The following is a 15,863-nucleotide window of genomic DNA, read 5'->3' on the forward strand; positions in this document are numbered from 1 at the left end:
AGGGTGTTTGTTTGTTTTCTTGGCAAAACTCTATTAGTCTTTGCCCTGCTTCATTCCGCATTCCAAGGCCAAATTTGCCTGTTACTCCAGGTGTTTCTTGACTTCCTACTTCTGCATTCCAGTCCCCTATAATGAAAAGGATATCTTTTCTGGGTGTTAGTTCTAAAAGATCTTGTAGGTCTTCATAAAACTGTTCAACTGCAGTTTCTTCAGCGTTCCTGGTTGGGGCATAGACTTGGATAACACTCTTATATAAAGTGTTTATAAATAAACTCAAGATCCTTAAAACAACAAATATTAAAAACGATACAAGAATACAAGCATTGTATTGCACAGGAACAGGCTACAGTCCATTGTGTCACAATGAGTCAGACACAACTGATTACACACTCACGGACACACACATACACACACACACACACGCACTACACAGGGAATATAGCCAATACTTTGTAATAACTTTAAATGGAGCATAACCCATAAAAATATTGAATCACTATATTGTACACCTAAAACTGGTATTTTAAATCAATGATACTAATATTAAAAGAATCTATTTATTATTCAACTCCATATCTTATCCTACTTTGAATCCTCAGAATCCACTGCTGGGTACAGCAAAGAATTGCTCTTCAAAATATCAAATGAATGCTAAATGAAACGTAAAGCACAGCAGGTGAATTTTAGTAAGAGTTAGAAATGGTAATTTGGAGTTGCCTTGATAATCTTTGTGTTGTCAGTGGTTTACATTATGGTTCAGGTTGGAAAGAACTAAATGCAGTCAGATGGATGAATAACAAAACTGAAAGCAACATGGTAACTTCACACACATAGGAACAATTAAGGAGCAACAGGTAACTTGGACGGTAAAGCGTTTGCCTACAATGCAGGAGACCCGGGTTCGATTCCTGGGTCAGGAAGATCTCCTGGAGACAGACATGGCAACCTACTCCAGTACTCTTGCCTGGAAAATCCCATGGACCAAGGAGCTTAGTAAGCTACAGTTCATGGGGTCGCAAAGAGTTGGACATGACTGAGCAACTTCACTTCACTTCAATATGTATATGGGGGCTTTTCTAGTGGCTGCTCAGACAGTAAAGAATCCTCCTGCAGTGCAGAAGACCTGGGTTCGATCGTGGGTTGGGAAGATCCCCTGGAGTAGGGCATGGCAACCCACTCCAGGATTCTTGTCTGGAGAATTCCCATGGATAGAGGGGCCTGGCGGGCTACAGTCCATGCGGTTGCAAAGAATTGAACATGATTGAGTGACCAAGCACAGCACACAGTACAACATTTATATGTGCTAACAAACAAACAAACAATCAAACTTGTAAATTCCCAGCCTACATACTGTCTTGGCTTCCCTGGTGGCTCAGAGGTTAAAGTGTCTGCCTCCAATGCAGGAGACCTGGTTCGATCCCTGGGTCCGGAAGATCCCCCGGAGAAGGAATTGCAACCCCCTCCAGTATTCTTGCCTGAAAAATCCCATGGACTGAGGAGCCTGCTGGGCTGCAGTCCACAGGGTCGCAAAGAGTCGGACACGACTGAGTGACTTTGCTTTCACTTTCCTTTTATATTATCTCATCAGTTCAGTTAGTTCAGTCACTCAGTTGTGTCCAACTCTTTGCAACCCCATGAATCGCAGCATTCCAGGCTTCCCTGTCCATCACCAAGTCCTGGAATTTACTCAAACTCATGTCCATCGAGTCGGTGATGCCATCCAGCCATCTCATCCTCTGTCATCCCCTTTTCCTCCTGTCCCTAATCCCTCCAGCATCAGGGTTTTTCTAATGAGTCAACTCTTTGTGTGAGGTGGCCAAAGTATTGGAATTTCAGCTTTAGCATCAGTCCTTCCAATGAACACACAGGACTGATCTCCTTTAGGATGGACTGGTTGGACTTCTTTGCAGTCCAAGGGACTCTCAAGAGTCTTCAACACCACGGTTCAAAAGCATCAACTCTTCAGCGCTCAGCTTTCTTTACAGTCCAACTCTCATATCCATACATGACCATTGGAAAAACCATAGCCTTGACTAGATGGACCTTTGTTGACAAAGTAATGTCTCTGCTTTTGAATATGCTATCTAGATTGGTCATAACTTTCCTTCCAAGGAGTAAGCATCTTTTAATTGCATGGCTGCAATCACCATCTGCAGTGATTTTGGAGCCCCCCAAAATAAAATCTGACACTGTTTCCCCTGTTTCCCCATCTATTTCCCATGAAGTGATGGGACCAGATGCCATGATCTTAGTTTTCTGAAGGTTGGGCTTTAAGCCAACTTTTTCACTCTCCTCTGTCACTTTCATCAAGAGGCTTTTTAGTTCCTCTTCACTTTCTGCCATATCTTGCCAAATTTCTGTGAGATTTTGAGAGACAGACCGAGTTCTGAGGATCACCCAAAGAAACACAACTAAAAACAGAGTTAAATTTGAATTCTATTCCAGGCAGACTTAAATCCTTTACTTTCTACCATTTAAATTTTAAGAAGATATTTAGCTGTTCTTCCTCTAAATCATAAATGATATTTTGTACATTCAATGATTAACATATTTTTCAAAATACTGTCAGTGTTTTCCAAAGTATGGTCTAGGAACCACGTACATTAACAGTATTGGGTGTACTTGTTAATAAAATAGATTTCTGACAATTCTCAAGAATAATTAGAGTCTCTGAGGGAACAGCTCAGGTATTTCCATTTTAACCGAGCTTCCCAGGTAATTTGTAGGCATACTAAAGTTCAAGAACTATTATAATAAATAAATTAAGTTAAGGTTGGAATATTTCCACCAGTCAGAGAATATGCAAATGGTTTCTGAATTCATTAGGCCCCATCTTTAGCCAGTGCACTCTAAAAATCAAAATATATGCGACACTTAATAACCTACCTCTTAAAATTATGTCTACACTATACTTTGTTGCAGCATTTGTCTGAGTGAGAATTGAATATCCTTTCTGTCTATATCTGATTTACTTTGCTACATTGTAGTGAAGAGGCATTTTGATATATTGCTTTGACACCTACCTGGAAGGTTTCCTACTTTAAAATGAGACCCTCATGTTGGACTATAATGAAATAACTTCTCTTGTTGCCTAACTGTAGTTCAAAATGATCTGAGATAGCTGTACTACTACAAAGAAACCTACTCTGTGATACTTTCCCTGTGAACCATATCTAAAAATCCAAAGTAGGATTTAATAAGTCCTTGACAGCAGAAAAAATTTCCCCTGCCAGGAAGACAGAACTTTCAACTTCTTTGCCTTTTTCCTTCCCACACATGCACAAAAGGACAAGATCTGTGAAGAAAAGGTGGCAGGTTGAAACCCTCACTCAATTTACACTGGGAGTTTTAAAGAGTTCCTGGGCCATAGTCTCCCTTTTGTATGGCTTCATTCTTCTGTGGAAATGACCACATCTAACAGCAAGGCTTTATTGCTGCTGCCACTCTGCTGTTGAGGCTCCACTCTAAGCCCTTCTATCCAAAGCAGTTGCAAAGGCCCATGATGTGAGAGACTGCTCTGTGCTGCACAGATTTAACTGTATGTCCTGTGTATAAAAGAGCAGACCTTTATCTACCTCACCAATAAAGGTACATAAAATTTCATGCTGTTCTCCCACAATTGATGCATCCATGATTGCAGAATGAAGCTGATGATCTTGTAGATCCTATTGGCTGCTGTTTAGATTAAGAGAAATACCACACAGAAGGCACAGACCTCTGAAATGGCAACAAGTAACCACCGACATTTCATTTTAAAAAACAAGGAAAAGTTACTAACTCCTGTCATTGTTTCAGTACTTAAACTTATGACTGATTTTTACTCAGATATTTTAGGCCCTTATTTCTAGAAACAGCATAAGAGAATCACTTTTTGAAAATGTGCTTCAACTAGAACAATTTAATAAGTATTCATTTTTTGAAACACATGTAAGGGGATGTCATTGAATGTTTGTGTGATTTAATAGACTTTTTTTTTTTATTGAATGCTGTTCAAAGACCAAGAAGTTTGTTTCATTTTCTTTGAAGAGTATAAAATAAAATAATCATGTAAAGGTAGCTGGGTGGTAATTTTTAATTATTCATAATTTCCATATATATTTATGAAGTATCTATCAAATTGATACATTTCATAGTAGCAAGCAGCATAACTATTTGTAAATCAAAGACATATTCAGTGAGGAAATTTCATGGTTAGAAATGGCTCAATATAAGATTGCATTGTTCCTTTTTCAGGGTCTCATATTACCTGACATAATATCTTATACATTGAAAATATTCAATTTAATATCTGTTGAATAAACTTAATGAGCTATTACTAAAAGCAAATCACTGGTCTTACTTTTGACTCACAGATCCAAGCAAGCAGGAGGAGGCAACAATACCAAAAGCATACAGTAGGAAAGTATGTGTCAAATTCAGAGAACTCTGAGGCATTTAATATACCAGGGCCTGCACTCATGGGAGCATTTAATAAGCAGGGAGAAAAATGTTGTCAAATTATAGGACCTTAAATGTCATGTGTTGAACTTTTGGTTTCTTCCACAGGCAGTGAGTTAAGTTTCTTTTGCTGAATTGTTCTGCAAGAAAATATGGTCATGATATTCAATTCTGAATACTTTTGTTGATGACCACTGTTCTTCAGGCTCTTCTTCAGTGTTCTGTGCCAGAAGAGATATTGGTGACACGCCCCACCTTCTGCACCCTGATGCATTCATAGCATCAAGTTTTCACATTGATAGGGGTAACATGGTCATGGGCTATACAGAGAACTTTATCCCTTTTTATTCAAATTTATATCAAAGATTAAATTGTAAGGCCAGAGTGGATATCACTCCATTATATGAACTTACAGAACAAATATGTGGATTATTTAAAAACTGAAATATAAAAGCAAAGGATCTATAACTTCTGGAAATAATTTTATTCTTTCTAAATGTAAATAATGATTTCTTGTGTCATACCCAAGTCTTATCAATCAGCAAATTCTGACTGGGTACCTAATATGTGAAGGGCGCTATACAAGCCACGGTTGTAAACTGAAGTAGAGGCAAGTTTTCAAACTTCAGAAGCTTTGAGTCTAGTTAGGCTCAAGATTCAGAGCAATCTCAGTGGATATCCCTTTGATGCCTGCTATTAAGAGGAAACTTTACCTATGCATTTACTATTTTAATGAACATGTATCCAAATATCTGAAACCTAGTGAATAATATTAAAATTGATCTTTAGAAAATTTAACGGACTTGCTTTTACTCTCTGCCTCAAAATTTATCAGTGATATAAATTTCAACAAATATCTATTATCTATCATATGTAGTACGCATTATACATTAAAGAAATTTAAAAACTCACTTATATGTTTTAGCTTAGTAGTTAAGATAACCACACTCTATCACCTCTCATTTTGTAAGCTAGCCTCTGTTCTAGAAACTTAAGTATTAACTCAAGTAATCTTTACATGAACCAATAATGTAGCTAATACTCTTAACCTCAGTTCATGATCTTACTGTATCTCATTGTGCGCTGAACACAGGATAGGCAAGGCATGAGCAGGGAAGCTGGAAGAAAACTCAAGGAGTTGTAGGAACTGCAGACATGTTTATTTTCTCTTGGCTGGCACAGCAGACGTAGCAGCTACAGACATGCTGCATTCCCTTGAAGCTGACCCAGTGGACACGGCCATGGCACAGCTGCAAGGGCTTTCCAGGTGGACTTTATATAGATTTACAGAGCAAAAGTGGCCCTTGGCCAAGCAGGTACATCATGAGGCACATGTGCAGTGCTATAAGTGATCTGTTATATAACCGTATATTTACTAAATGTAGGATGAGAAGGAGAGGCTGTGGGGTGACAGAGCCTGACCATCACCATCTTGGTTAATTTGCTCTTTCCCTACAATGGATAAGAAAACAAAAACCTTTCCTGTATTTTAAAACCTAGATCAAGATTATCTTTATAAGAAAAACTGTCCTCGACAATATCCTTCTATGAGGTCTTGTCCCTTTCCCTTTCTGACTCCCTGATATGTCATTATTATGCTCTTGCTTGCCTTCCAAATGCAAGGCCACTTCCAAAGAATATATGGACATTTGATTATTAAACATTTGAGGACAATTTAAGAGGTGAAGAAAAAAGTATTTTGGATAAGTTGTTTCTTTGTCAAAATCTGATATTTCTGATAGGTCTTAATGGCTTATGAAGATAATAAGTAGAGAAAAATATCTGATTATGAAATTTTCCTGGGAAATCTGTACATATGGTCACAGTATTTCAGATTTTTGTATTATCAAAAGACAGTGAGACTGAGAGACAAGAGTATGGATAATATCAGAACTTACTCATATAGTTATTTCATTTTGGGCAAGTTATTCCAGCCTATGTCAGTAGCGAGAATCATTTGAAAAATGTACACAAGACATTTGTACATCTGTGTTAATTTTTCATCACCAGAACTACATTATAAATTAGGGAACAGAATGTGCCATATATATATGTGTCTTTATATTATTAAGGATTAAATACTTTGCACAGAACTTGTGATTAATATATATATGTGTGTGTGTGTGCACACTGGTGTATGAGTATGTGTGTGTTCAATGCCACAGAAGGTTTGCATGTCAGAGAAACAAGCTGATGACTGAGGGAAAAAGCACCACAGTTGTGAATGGCTATGACACTGCCTTCATTTAGAACTTAATCACTGTTAAATAGTTAACCCTGACGAGGATAATTCCATGTATTTATCTTGAGAGGAATGATATGATACCATTTCTCTTCCAAGATCTAATGACTTCTCTAATACAGTGCAGCTGTCAATACAACTTGCAACGTAGGTAGGTAAACTCATCAATTCACTCAGCAGTACCTAGTGGTAGAAGCAGTTGTACAGGCAATTTTATTTGTTTTAAAATATTTAAGTGTCTATCGTGTACACTGGGCTAGATCATAGAGATTTAGTAGGCACAAAATAAGTGGCACTTGACTTCAAGTATGACCAGTAAGACATAAAAAATGGAAGTAGAAGATAAGCAAAAGGAAGGAGTTCAGAAATGAGTGCTTATCTCTCAGCTTCCCCATGGTAGTAGAACTGCTTCCATTTGGCAGAGGGGAGGTAGGGTTTTGGTAGGAAGGTGACTTGACAAAAAATCTACTTTTGAGTATGTTAGGTTTGAGTTTCCTATTAGACATCCAAGTAGTGAAACATTTTGAGTAAGTGAGACCAGAATTTGGGGTTAGAGAATAGGCATTGGGAGGGGATTTGCAAAGAACTAATATTTTGGAAGTTCAGTAATGGGTAGAACATTTTAAATCAATTTGTTTTATGCAGTACAGAAATTAAACGAAGATAAATTAAACAGCAGAAGTGTACACCTGAGATTAATTTTTCACCCATCATGCCCACTGACTTTAAAATAAAAGAAAAAAGCAGTTACAGTTGCATCTTGGCAGGAACCTTGCAGCTCTTTGCACTCCTGCCAGAATTATTTTCTTTATGAGTTTAAAAAAATGTTTTGGCTTTTGCTCAAAATTTCTTGCTGAAGATTTTTTTAAAAGATTAAAAGAAAACAGTTTCTTGGGTGTTTTGAAGATTTAGTAAATGTCACTAGTTTAGTATCAGTTTCTTAGAATAAAGATCTCACAAGTTTTAAAAAGCAGAAATGTGTCCACTCTTGAACTAATTTTGAAAGCATAATACAAGGTTTATTATGACTTTTCAAGGCCCTTTAGTCTTAATTATCAGTTTTGAATTCAATATGTCCATATGTCTGTACAAAATCTTGAATTACCATTGACATTGTAAGAGATTTTTAATTTCACTTGAAAATTAAATTTCTTACTTGGTTATGATATAACGATCTCCACAGTCAAGGTAAAAAAGAAGAATTTTTGCAGAAAATTTTAGACAAAATGCAATATTTTTATTTGAATTATCTAAGTGACCCTTCATTCTTTGTTCGTATTTGAACAATATTTGAAATCTTTAATAATAATAATAACCACCAGAATATTTATGGTTAATTTTTCATATCTTAGTAGGTCATTCTTTTCAATTAATAAAAGCATTGTGTTTTCAACTCCATCATGTTTTTCTTTACTCACTCTCTAGCTGTTTTCATTTTTGTTCCATTTGCTTTGATTGATGTCTTGAATTTCTGGGAAAGGGTGTTTGTGATGATTTGTATTCTCTTGAATCAAACATCTCTCTTAGCATTCCAGAGAAGCAAAAAATAATATGTGTTCCCCTTTATATTTCTTTTACTATATATTATATTATGAGATATTGGCAAGTTGCCTCACAGACAGGACTGTTAAAAAGTTGCAAAATATCAGATTACAAATATCTTGCCTTTGAAGAAGTGAAGTTTCATTTAAGAAACTATAAGTACACATTCTACACAAGGCAGTGATCAAGACCATACCCAAGAAAAACAGATGCAAAACGGCAAAATGGTTGTCTGAGGAGGTCTTACAAATAGCTGAGAAAAGAAGAGAAGCTAAAAGGAAAGGAGAAAAGAGAAGATATGCCCATTTGAATGCACAGTTCCAAAGTATAGCAAGGAGAGCTAAGAAAGCCTTTCTCAGTGATCAAGGCAAAGACATAGTGGAACATAACAGAATGAGAAAGACCAGAGATCTCTCCAAGAAAATTAGAGATACCAAGGGAACATTTCATGCAAAGATGGGCTCAATAAAGGACAGAAATGGTATGGACCTAACAGAAACAGAAGATATTATGCAAAAGAAGAACTATGCAAAAAAGATCCTCATGACCCAGATAACCATGGTGGTGTGATACTCACCTAGCCAGACATCCTGGAATGCAAAGGCAAATGGCCCTTAGAAAGCATCACTATGAACAAAGCTAGTGGAGGTGATGGAATTTCAGTTGAGCTGTTTCAAATCCTGAAAGATGATACTGTGAGAGTGCTGCACTCAATATGCCAGCAAATTTGGAAAACTCAGCAGTGGCCATGGGACTGGAAGAGGTCAGTTTTCATTCCAATCCCAAAGAAAGGCAATGCCACAGAATATTCAAACTACTCAACAACTGCACTCATCTCACACCCTAGCAAAGTAATGCTCAAAATTCTCCATAGGCGTCAAATGTACATGAACTATGAACTTCCAGATGCTCAAGCTGGATTTAGAAAAGGCAGGGGAACCAGAGATCAAATTGCCAACATCTGTTGGATCATCAAAAAAGCAAAAGAGTTCCAGAGAAACATCTACTTTTGCTTTATTAACTACTCCAAAGCCTTTGACTGTGTGGATCATGACAAACTATAGAAAATTCTTAAAGATGGGAATACCAGACCACCTTATCTGCCTCCTGAGAAATCCATATGCAGGTCAAGAAGCAACGCTTCCATTGGAACTGGACATGGAACAACAGACTGGTTCAAAATTGGGAAAAGAATATGCCAAGGTTGAACACTGTCACTCTGCATATTTAACTTGTATGCAGAATACATCTCTTGAAATACTGGGCTGGGTGGAACACAAGCTGGAATCAAGACTGCTGGGAGAAATATCAATAACTTCAGATACACAGATGACACCGCCCTTATGGCAGAAAGTAAAGAACTAAAGAGCCTCTTGATGAAAGTGAAAGAGGAGAGTGAAAAAGTTGGCTTAAAGCTCAACATTCAGAAAATTAAGATCATGGATTCCAATCCCATCACTTCATGGCAAATAGAATGGGAAACAATGGAAACAGTGACAGACTTTATTTTCCTGGACTCCAAAATCACTGCAGATGGTGGCTGCAGCCATGAAATTAAAACACAGTCACTCCTTGGAAGAAAAGCTATGACTAACCAGACAGACTATTAAAAACAGAGACATTCCTCTGTTGACAAAGGTCCATCTAGTCAGAGTTATGGTTTTTCCAGTAGTCACGTAGGGATGTGAAAGGTGGACCGTAAAGAAAGCTGAGTGCCAAAGAATTGATGCTTTTGAACTGTGATGTTGGAGAAGACTCTTGAGAGTCCCTTGGAGTGCAAAAGATCAAACCAGTCAATCCTAAAGGAAATCAGTCCTAAATATTCATTGGAAGGACTGATGCTGAAAGTCCAATACTTTAGCCACCTGATATGAAGAAGAGACTCACTGAAAAAGACCCTGATGCTGGGAAGATTGATGGCAGGAGGAGAAGGGGATGACAGAGGATGAGATGGTTGGATGGCATCACCAACTCAATGGACCTGAGTTTGAACAAGCTCAGGTAGTTGGTGATGGGCAGGGAAACATGGTGTGCTGCGGTCCATGGGGTTGCAAAGAGTCAGACACGACTGAGCGACTGAAATGAACTGAACAGAACCAAAGTACACAATTGTTGAAAAAGTTATGTCACAAAAATGATTAGCATTTCTATAAAAGACAGACAATATCTCAACTAAATCAGGTGTTACTCCTAAGATACACAAGAAGGTTGGTCAATTATTATAGGTACCCAACCTCAGGACATCTTTAATAATGCCAATAGTAATTATTATTTGGTTATGGTTTTGTTTTCTCCTGTTGATGTGTTTCCTTCTCTTGAAGGGTGAAATTTTGTTTTCTGCAATTAATATTTTTATTTGAATAGGCATTAATACTTAATACACTGTTTCACATAAAACTTCTTCATTCGTATACAATGTTTTGCTGAGAATGAAAAACTCCCAACCCACCTGGCACGTATGTAATCACATAGATTTTGAACCTGATGTAAGTTCTGGTACATTGTAATTATACTGTTCTTCTCACCTTCTGCTAAGTATATTTAATCAATATATCCTTCACCTTCAGATAGGCTCAATGCAAAGATGCAATTTCCGGGTGGTAGACCTTTGTTTGACTCTATTGGCCAGCTGGTTATTTGGCCAGTGCTAAGCTCTGGAAGGAATGTAACTTTTCAGATGTGGCTCTGGTATGGAGGAGTTTAGTTTATTCTTTTATTCAATAAATATTTTGGCAAATTTTATCCATAGAGGAAAAGACAGGAAAGATGATCCAGCATTGTCAAGATGTCAATTCTTCCCAATTTGCTCTATAGATTCAATAAAATCCCAATTCCAGCAAGTTACTTTATATTATTTTGCATATTGACAGCTGATTCTGAAGTTTATATCAAAATGGAAAAGACCCAGAATAGCCAACACAGTATTAAAGGAGAAAAACAACGTCAGAGGACTGACACTACACTTCTTCAAGCCTTGTTCTATAGCTCTAGTAATCAAGATACTGTGACATTGGTGAAAAAATACACAGATGAATAGAATAGAATAGAGAGCCCAGAAATAGACCTGTATAAATACAGTCAACTTTGACCAAGGAGCAAAGGCAATGTAGGGCAGCAAAGAATCATTTCAACATATGCTACTAGAATGAGGCATCCAGAGGCAAAAACAATGAATTTAGACAAAAACTTCACACTCTTCACACAAACACACACACACACACACAAGATCTCAAAATAGATCACAGAACAAATGCAAATTATAAAATTCCCGGAAGTTACCATAATGCCTAATTACTCCAGAAGTGCTTCAGTTCAGTTCAGTCACTCAGTCGTGTCTGACTCTTTGCGACCCCATGAACTGCAGCATGCCAGGCCTCCCTGTCCATTACCAACTCCCGGAGTTCACTTAAACTCACGTTCATCGAGTTGGTGATGCCATCCAGCCATCTCACCCTCTGTTGCCCCCTTCTCCTCCTGCCCTCAATGAGTCAAGTCTTCACATGAGGTGGCCAAAGTATTGGAGTTTCAGCTTCAGCTTCAGTCCTGCAAAGAACACCCAGGACTGATCTCCTTTAGAATGGACTGGTTGGATCTCCTTGCAGTCTAAGGGACTCTCAAGAGTCTTCTCCAACACCACAGTTCAAGAAGTGTTTAATAAACATAAAAAAAAAATCTCTGCATGTATAAATTAACAAATGTCTTGAAAGTCATAATTATTCTATGGCCCTAAAAACAAGCACAATTAGCACAACACCTGCAGGGATAAATTGAAGACTGAAAAGTAATGACATAACAACTGCCCTTTTATTTTCTTCAATCACATTCTAACTGTATCACTATATTAAACTATCTTAGTAATTTTGTTTTGTTTTAAAGCGCCCATAAGAGTCACAATTTTTGTCTTTTCTGCTTCACATTATGGCCTAAAATTGAGTTAAGGAGGGACAGTGATTTTTATGATCGGCCTAGCTGCTTCTCACCAACCTCTTAATAGACCTCTCTCCTACATTAAATGGGTAGATAAGAAATGCATTTCCTAAGACAAGGTTGAACTCTTACAGAGAATAGCCTAAGAAGGATTTTTTGTTTGCTATAATTTTTTACAGCTTCAGTCAAAATACTTTAAAGAACTTTCAAATGACTGGCCCCATGAAGTGAATATCTGCCAGCCCAGGCCTGTACCCCACTGGCATGATATTGTGGGATGAATTAAAAGGCAGTCAGAGACGGAAAACTTGTTCTTTGTCCTCATACATTCTCCTCCCACGAAGGTTTTCTCAGTTCAGTTCAGTTCAGTTTCTCAATTGTGTTCAGCTCTTTGTGACCCCATGGATAGCAGCAAGGCAGGCCTCCCTACCATCACCAACTCCCAGAGTTTATCCAAACTCATGTCCATTGAGTCAGTGATGCCATCCAACTATCTCATCCTCTGTTGTACCCTTCTCCTCACATCTTCAATCTTTCCAAGCATCAGGGTCTTTTCAAATGAGTCAGTTCTTTGCATCAGATAGCCAAATTATTGGAGTTTCAGCTTCAACACCAGTCCTTCCTATGAACATTCAGCATTGATCTCCTTTAGGGTGGACTGGTTGGATCTCCTTAAAGGCCACGAGATTGCAAAGTTCTTCTCCAACACCATAGTTCAAAAGCATCAATTCTTCAGTACTCAGCTTTTATAGTCCAACTCTCACATCCAACATGACTAATGGAAAAACCATAGCCTTGACTAGACAGATCTTTGATGGCAAAGTAATGTCTCTGCTTTTTAATATGCTCTCTAAGTTGGTCATAACTTTCCTTCCAAGAAGTAAGCATCTTTTAATTTCATGGCTGCAGTCACCATCTGCAGTGATTTTAGGAGCCCCCCAAAATAATGTCTGCCACTGTTTCCCCATCTATTTGCCATGAACTGATGGGGATTATCAGATGCCATTATCTTAGTTTCTGAATGTTGAGCTTTAAGCCAACTTTTTTTGCTCTCCTCTTTCACTTTTATCAAGAGGCTCTTTAGCTCTTCATCACTTTCTGCCATTAGGGTGGTGCCATCTGCATATCTGAGGTTATTGATATTTCTCTCAGCAATCTTGATTCCAGCTTGTGCTTCTTCCAGCCCAGTGTTTCTCATGATGTACTCTACGTATAAGTTAAATAAGCAGGGTGACAATATACAGTCTTGACGTACTCCTTTTCTTATTTGGAATCAGTCTGTTGTTCACTATCCAGTTCTCATTGTTGCTTTCTGACCTGCATATAGGTTTCTCAAGATGCAGGTCAGGTGGTCTGGTATTCCCATCTCTTTCAGAATTTTCTACAGTTTGGTGTGATCCACACAGTCAAGGGCTTTGGCATTGTCAATAAAGCAGAAGTAGATATTTTTCTGGAACTCTCTTGCTTTTTAGATGATCCACTGGATGCTGGCAATTTGATCTCTGGTTCCTCTGCCTTTTCTAAAACCAGCTTGAACATCAGGAAGTTCACAGTTCACATATTGCTGAAGCCTGGCTTGGAGAATTTTGAGCATTACTTTATTAGCGTGTGAGATGAGTGCAATTGTGCGGTAGTTTAAACATTCATTAACATTGCCTTTCTTTGGGATTGGAATGAAAACTGACCTTTTCCAGTCCTGTGGCCACTGCTGAGTTTTCCAAATTCGCTGACATATTACGTGCAGCACTTCCAGAGCATCATCTTTCAGGATTTGAAATAGCTCATCTGGAATTCCATCACCTCCACTAGCTTTGTTCATAGTGATACTTCCTAAGGGCCACTTGACTTCACATTCCAGGATGTCTCGCTCTAGGTGAGTGATCACACCATCATGGTTATCTGGGTCATGAAGATCTTTTTTGCATAGTTCTTCTGTGTATTCTTGTCACCTCTTCTTAGTCTCTTCTGCTTCTGTTAGGTCTATATCATTTCTGTCCTTTATTGAGCCCATCTTTGCGTGAAATGTTCCGTTGGTATCTCTAATTTTCTACCAGCTACTAAATCAAGGAAAATTATCTCTTCCCTCTCATGTCTGTCACAGGTTTCAATATTATTTATTGAGAGGCACTCAGCCTGTTTGCCTCTTAAATAATTCCATAGTCTCTCTGTCTTTGCAGGGAAGGCAGCAGGGCTTCCTTGCTGCTTTCCTTACAAATCAGGGAATTTTATCTTAAAAAATACTTTCTATCTTTTCTCTGTTTCAGCAATAGAAATATGAAAAAGAACAAAGACACACAAATCTGTTTCCTTTTCATTTTATAAAATATGTTTCTTTAAAATTCTAGAGTCTAGAACCATAAGCTATGATTAAAAATCATACATCAATTTATTCATATCTTAGAAACCTTAGTGAAAAATTAGTAATTATATATTTGACTTATGTTTTCAATATTGCATTTTAACACTCTCTCTATATATTTTTTTTAATGTTTAAACTTAACTGACATATATATAAAGAGTCCTTTTTAGGTCCTTTTAGAATCCTGCATAGGTTATAGCTTCCCAGGTGGCACGGTGGTAAAGAATCTGCCTGCCCATTCAGGAGACACAAGAGTCATGGGTTCAATCCATTGGTCAGGAAGATCCTTTGAGTAGGAAATGGTAACCTACTCCTGTATTCTTGCCTGGAAAATTATAAGGACAGAGGAGCCTGGCAGGTGAAAATCCATGCCTCAAAAAGAGTCAGACATGATTTAGCTACTGAGCACATAAGCATAGGCTCAGTTCAGTTCAGTTGCTCAGTTGAGTCCAACCCTTTGTGACCCCATGGACTACAGTATGCCAGCTCTCCCTGTCCATCACCAACTCCTGGAGTTTACTCAAACTCACGTTCATTGAGTCAGTGATGCCATCCAACCATCTCATCCTCTGTCATCCCTTTCTTCTCTGGCCTTCAATCTTTCCCAGCATCAGGGTCTTTTCAAATGAATCAGTTCTTCTCATCACATGGCCAAAGTATTGGAGTTTCAGCTTCAGCATCAGTCCTTTCAATGAATATTCGGGACTGATTTCCTTTAGGATGGACTGGTTGAATCTCCTTGCAGTCCAAGTCCAAGGGACTTTCAAGAGTCTTCTCCAACATCACAATTCAGAAGCATCGATTCTTCAGCAATCAGCTTTCTTTATAGTCCACCTCTCACATCCATCCATGACTACTGAAAAAACTGTACCTTTGACTTGATGGAACTTTGTTGGCAAAGCAATGTCTCTGCTTTTTAATATGCTGTCTAGATTGATGATAGCTTTCCTTCCAAGGAGCAAGCGTCTTTTAACTTCATGGCTACAGTCACCATCTGCAGTGATTTTAAAGTGCCCCAAAATAAAATAGATGTTTCCCCATCTATTTCCCATGAACTGATAGGACCAGATGCCATGATCTTAGTTTTCTGAATGTTGAATTTTAAGTCAACTTTTTCACTCTTTTCTTTCACAATCATCAGGAGACTCTTTAGTTCTTCTTTGCTTTATGTGATAAGGGATGTGTCATCTGCATATCTGAGGTCATTGATATTTCTCCTGACAATCTTGTATCCAGCTTGTGCTTCATCTACCCAGTGTTTCTCATGATGTACTCTGCATATAAACTAAATAAGCAGGGTGACAATATACAGCCTTGACATACTCCTTTCCCTATTTGGAACCAGTCTGTAGTTTA

General features: G+C 38.0%; 1 protein-coding gene across 4 annotated transcripts in view; it reads right to left on the minus strand.

The window, feature by feature from the left end:
- Nucleotides 1-15,863, minus strand: part of CNTN1 (contactin 1) — a 421,509-nt gene that overhangs the window by 206,801 nt on the left and 198,845 nt on the right. The window lies entirely within an intron of this gene.

This window comes from Ovis canadensis, chromosome 3, assembly GCF_042477335.2.
Source record: "Ovis canadensis isolate MfBH-ARS-UI-01 breed Bighorn chromosome 3, ARS-UI_OviCan_v2, whole genome shotgun sequence".
In the NCBI taxonomy this organism is placed as follows: Eukaryota; Metazoa; Chordata; class Mammalia; order Artiodactyla; family Bovidae; genus Ovis; species Ovis canadensis.